Source organism: Protopterus annectens, chromosome 2.part0 (assembly GCF_019279795.1).
Source record: "Protopterus annectens isolate FY-2018-M chromosome 2.part0, PAN1.0, whole genome shotgun sequence".
Lineage (NCBI taxonomy): Eukaryota > Metazoa > Chordata > Ceratodontiformes > Protopteridae > Protopterus > Protopterus annectens.
The window spans coordinates 583,638,863-583,645,748 of NC_056728.1; positions in this window are offsets into that span (position 1 = coordinate 583,638,863).

The window sequence follows — 6,886 nt, forward strand, 5'->3', positions numbered from 1 at the left end:
GATACCACATGACCCTGGTCAATGCCCACTGTATGCTGTCCATCACCTAGGGACATTGGTAACAAAGGGTGTATTGGCAGGATAACTGTGCGCATTGATGGGGTCGACAGCTGTGTACTGTCAATCGGCTGACCAATGGTGGACCCTGGCATACTTTCCTGTGCCATTACACAGATGTCATCATTATCAGTACCCACGGCACCTGATTCAGGTTCCCTGCTACATGACACCAGAGCAGCAACAGAACCTGTGGGAGGGAAACAGGAAACACAGTTTACAATGTCTACACATTACCATTGATGCACACATGCACAGGTGCACACATGCACACATGCGCACAGGTGCACACATGCACATGTGCACAGGTGCACACATGCACACATGCACGCATGCGCACATGCGCACAGGTGCACACATGCACACACGCACACATGCGCACATGCACAGGTGCACACATGCACACATGCGCACATGCACACATGCACAGGTGCACACATGCACACATGCACACATGCACAGGTGCACACATGCACACATGCGCACATGCACACATACACACATGCACACATGCACACAGTTTCACACACTTGTACAGTACTCAGTATGCGTGATATCAACACACAGACACACCTACATGCATACAAAGAGCACTACTACGTGAGCCAAATAGTACTATTACTATCAACACTATTACAGGAATTGTTAATACACACTCACCAGCATGGATAGGCTGCATTGCTATTATACCAGAGGGCCCTGCAGACATGAAGAAACTAATGTCAGTCGGCACAACTGTGCCATTGTTACTGAGTATGATACAGGTCAGTAGTACAACAGTCGCCTTTCACAGGTCAGCTGCTAATATTGAGGATATCACACTTGCACATTAAATACTATGATGACAGCTACAAACCAAGGACACACCTCACACATGCATTAACTACCAGTGTACACAACAGTCAACTATACATATGGCATATTACCTGCACGTTCACTGTCTTGCTGCTGCGTGGCTCCAGCCTCCATCATAATGCATGTCTGCTGCTGTTGTTGTTGCTGGTGGACTGGAGCCACTACACTCATGAGTAGTCCCTCCAGTCTGGTGAGTGGGGGATGTGTAGCCACCCCACCACCTGTGGCGACCTGTTGCCTTTGGATATCCGACGCACGCTGACGGACATGTCTGATTAAATCACTGCAGTGATGTTGTACCTGCTCATATGTCCTATTATGCGTGCCTATGTCATTTACCCGACAGACAAGGTCTTGCCACAGTGCAGCCCTCTCCTGATGATTCTGGCTGGTGCTGGAAAAGAGTATTGCATAATCCATAATATTTTTATTTTTATTTTTATAATACTGTTTATTTATGAGAAAAGCATATATATTTTTATACAGTTATACATATTTTTATAATAGACATACATTATGGTTCATATAAATATGCATAGGACTAAACTTTGTTGAGTTTCATTGAGTGATTAATATACGTTAGTTGCGGCTATGAATAAGCCGTATACAATGTTGCGTTGAAACAACTACGTACTAGGACTTTAAGTCTAGGTGCTATAACAAATTAATGATTGTTTTATTCTAATTGTTTAATTGTTTTATCAGTTGAATCTAATAGATTGATTCAGCTATAAAAGAAAGCAAGAATTAATGTATGTTAGATCTGATGAAGCGTGCATGTGGCACGTGAAAGCGCTCATCCTTTGTTTTTATGGTCAATAAAACTTGGAATATATTGCAACAAGGACGTTCATTTTCTTCATGGTGACTTCGACAGTTTATTTTGCCCAAAAATCTTCATATACATATGGATACAGACCAATGACACATATGGAGGGTTCACAGTATGTAGACCTTTATAGTATTACTTTACATTACCTGTGTTTGTCACAGATGCTTGTGTTGCTGTCTGGTTCTCTGTCCTGCTGCTCCACTTCCCAGTTGTCAGCTTTCAGGTAGCTGTTGCTGAACAATTTGTTTGTGTCTGCTTAATTGCAGTTTTCTCTGTCTCTGTCTGTCTCTCTCTCTCTCTCTCTCTCTCTCTCTGTCTGTCTCTCACGTCCTTCTCAGGGTGCAATGAAAGTATTGCATGTGTGGACTGGGAGTACAGCATACTTTTGTAGGTATCTGCATATGCCCATGTGATGGCCTCTGCACCAATTGTTAGCCAGCATTTGCTAATTGCATGCAGCCAGTTGTGTACTGATTGCAGTTCTCACTGTGATTTCAGAACAGTGCTATAAAAGGTATGTGAGATAGGCGTAGCCCTTTCAGATTTTAAGGGCAGGGACCATGCTGTTATGCTGTGGACGATGTTCTGTGTGTGTAAAGGTTGGTATCTCTCTCATATTTCCAGGTGTGTTGTAGATTAACATTCCTCCATTCATTTCTCCAGTTTCCTGTACTAACTGTGTATGTACACTAACACCTACAACTACTACAACTGTTAATGTGTGTGTGTGTGTGTGTGTGTGTGTGTGTGTGTGTGTGTGTGTGTGTGTGTGTGTGTGTGTGTGTGTGTGTGTGTGTGTGTGCTTTCCTTTCACTTTTGCTTGCACTTTGTTGCTAAGGCTTCAATATTTGCCCTTTACAGTCACTACTTGTATGCCTGCTAGGTGTCTTGACTGTAGTGTGCTGCTGTAGCTTTCCTATTTTCCATGTACATTCACACCTTGGAATGCTTGCTATATCTGCTAGGGTGTTACAGCATGCAGTGCGGTCTGGCCATGGTGTGGGCCTTGACATGTATTAGGGTATTTGAGTATGCTGCTGAGCAGGCCCCAGAGAGTTTCAGGTTCATCTGTTATGTGCCTCATGGAATGGTACATATCAGTGGGGTACACCCATTAAAATTTCTGGTATGCTGCAGTTGTGACTGTGGGTTAGCATGAGCAAATGTATTACTACACTTTTTCTGCCACGCAAGTGATGAATACTTTCAGGACTCCATAGTTACCTTTGCATGTGTTACACCTTTCTGCCTACTGTTTGTACATTTCACATGGGGTCTGTGGGGCATCCCTGTAAGTCATTCACTGTTGCTATGTCTAGACTCTTAACTATTCAAATATGGTGGTGTCAGACCCGTCATGTGTACAGATATTTTCAGGTTGTCCACATTTCTGCCTCATATTTTGGTCAATATCTCATGCACATCTTTTTCTGGCAAGTCACTTTGGGCTCAAGTCAGAATATGGTGACAAACATTCAAGTTTCAGACCGCATACCCTTCCAAACATCCCAAAAAGTGCAGACCCTGTTACTCTCTGAACTGTCTGCGTTTGTTGTAACATTATTTGTAATGTGTCCCTGGTTTTGGGCCTTTGCTCCACATATTTTATTACTTGGTCCAGATGTGTTCTTGTAAGAGGGTGTGGGGTATGGGCAGTGCTTATCCTGCTGTGTGTATGTGTGTGGCTTACAAGGTGTTATAGTGACATTATTACCTACTAGCTTCCAACTAGCATAGCTGTTTCTGTTCACACACTACTATTATGGAAATCCACTAGTTTTGATAGTAATTCTAAATGGCATGCTTTGTGTACTACACATCTATATTCCCTTTACATTCATACCTACTATTACATGATATATTTATTTTAGCACAATGTTCTTGTATAAGAGTCATGACTTAGTGGTAAGTCATGCAGACTACTGTTTCCAAGGTCCTGGGTTCAGAACTCACAGTGGGACTTTATTTTGCTTTTGAACTGAGTACAGGACCTGTCAATCAAAGTGACTAAGGCACTTTTAAGCAGTTGTAACCAGGTTAGCGCTGGTTTGCGCGGAGCTCACGCATGCGCACTGGCGTTTAGCTCTGCGCACAGAAGCGCACACCCGCTTACAACTGCTTAAACGTGCTTACTCTTGCGCACACCCACGCTATTTTCTTTGAAAGAAAAGAAAATGGGGAGACAGGAAAGTGGTGAAAAAGGGGTCACAAAGAGGGTAAGACAGTAGGGAAACAAGCTTGGGATGTGCAGGAGGGATGTAGGTAAGGCCCATAGCTGCCCATTTCTTCATCAGCAACAGCTGTGCATATGTATGTAATTTGGTGTGACATTTGAAACCTTCCACCCCTGAGAGAGGTGTCAGGACAACAATAATACTTGTTGTACAGCCAGTTGTAATTGATAGGTTCCATGTCCAGTAGACATGTGTGCGGAATGGGCAGCTATGTATGTGGCGTAATTTTTTTGTGGGTACAGAGTGCCCTTTTTTTTTTCAGGTGAGAGTGGTATGTCAGGTGAAGGAAGTCGGTACAGCTGGGGAGGTAGGTTGGGTAGGTAAACAGACAAGACAAACAAGACGCATACAGGGGCGGTGTATGACACGTGTGGGGGGGTTACACAATTGACGGGGATGGAGGTTTGGATATCCAGAGCCCATGAGCCCACAGATGGCAACAGTGGAACTGATATCCCCACCCATAGGCAGTTGCCACTGTTCCTTCACTGCCCAGGACGGGGCTGTGCTGGGGGCTTTGTAGGCGGGGCAACAGGCATGCCCGTTAGTTGCGCCACCCATGCCTCGAGCTGGCGTAAGGGCTCGAGAACAGAGTCCCAAATCTCCCTACGCACCACAGTCCGGATGCTACGGAGGGTGAGTGGTGGTTCTCCTCCGGCCACACTTGCAGAGGGGGGGGCGAGCCCCATCCCCTGCAGTGCTTCCACCCGCAGGTGGCACAGGGCCACCGGAGAAGGGTCCGGACCCGGCACTAGTGCCAGGTGCACTCGCCAGCTGAGGTGGGAGAGGTGGGTCCGCTGGAACCCGCCTTCCCTGTCGTACTATGTTTTGCATTATGTCATGACAGTTTGGGTTAGTGACATATAATACCATCCACAATTAGTTGTAACAGCATGCATTAGTATTCCCATTAACCAAACACCCAGATATTCACACCATTGAACAGCGTGCATAACACATGCATAATTTGAACAGAAATACACAGTCCAACAACATGCAGGGTTAATTGATGGTAACAGGCCATCAGGTGTGGATGTATGAACAGGGCAGATGCATTAACAGACATGCAAATATATATGACCCAACAGGACAAACGTCCAGGGGTGTTAATTGTGATTGCACATACCATTTTTACGTGGAATGGGTTATATGTGGTTATAGGGTGGGGTGAAGAAAGTAATATTAACACCTTCGAATAACAATACATATGCTGTACATTTCTAATAGCTACAGTTATATACACACTACTCTTCTAACTACAGTTTCCTATATGATAACTATTTCAACTTGGTGATAGGACTGTTACTGCAACATCAATATACATTTTATGGTTCTTCATACACATTCATATCTAGCTTTGTTCAGCTACATCATCCTGCTACATTTGCTTTATATAGTTATAGACAAGTGTGGATGTTTGGTATATCAGACAATCATCCTATCTGCATATTGCAGACTGAGAGCAACATATACAGATTTTGGGATACACATTCCAGATGCAGCAACACTTTGAACAGACTTTGCTGTTTGCTTTTGAATCTCACATGCATTTCATTATGTCTTGACTGCAGTATACTTTATTCAGGGGTTATTACTACTGTATTGCTGGATTCATGACACTTTCTCACACTCTCTCACTTGCTTTCATTTTACTATTCAGGATGGTACTTCTAGGCTTTATTGACATGTTTTACCAGTAGTTATTACAATCCTTTCCAGCAGTCTCACTTCTGTCATGTTTCAATATTTTCACAGGGATATATTTCACACATGTGATTTCATCATCTTCTGCAGCTATACTTTTCAGCCTACTGCAGGTTGTGTACTATTTTCTTACAGGCAGGGCATTTTTATTTCAGAATATATGTTGGACAGTTTCATGTTTAGGTTAAACTTACAGGCTGAAACACACTTATGTAATCAAGCAATACTTGCATACACTTTCACACTGTTACTTGCAGATTCTATTCCTTACTGACTACACTGCACTCTTTTGCTGACTGTCATACTTTTATATTTCTTTACAGTTACTGGTAGTGGATTACTGACCTGCCTGGTGGCGCAACCGCACCAGCCTATTGCCATAGGCTCTGCGGTTCGCAGAACGGATACCTGCAGCTGTAATATAAATGAAGTAATATTGGAATACACATCTCCATAATATCAGCTAGTTTAATTTCTTACATACATAATTACATATTACTTACTCAGTAGTGGGGAGTTGGATGTTTGCCGGGCCTCCTGGATCCAAAGGTTCAGTTGGTCCTGCTTGCATCTCTTCAGGTCTGCATGGTGGTGATGGACCTGTTCACCAGTCCTTGGAATCCCTGTGGCACTGGTGAGATCATGAGCCAACTGGTCCCACGCCTCAGCCCTGTATGCTCCCCAGAGGACCTGGCCCTGCATGAGTTGGGCCTCATGATGATGGACTAGGAGCCAGACCATGTACCTGGACTCCTCAACACCCCACCTCTGCGCTGGAAAGCGACTACCCTCTCCTACTCCTGTCATTCTGCCTGCAGGTCAGTTCTACAATCATTTATGCTGTGTATTCCCGCCTATGGGGCTTATATAGTCCGTTTTTCCCACACATATCTGTGATTGGCCATTTTGGAATTGTATCAACTTCAGTAAACCTGCATTGTCATGCTCTAGTTTGTATTCATTCCTATATATTAGCTATTATTGCATTTACAGCTACTGCTGTCATGGCTTAGTGGTTCTGTACCTTGACTATGGTGTATAGTATCCTGGGTTCGAACCTGGCCACTGCTTTTTATTTTTCATGACTGTCTAGACATGCTGAGGGGTGTATCTGTGTAAAGGCAGTTTTGATACGGCTTGCTCAACGTTGCCCGTCGGTTAGCTCGTTTGCGTGGCGCTCAGCTCCGCGCAAACGGGATACGCT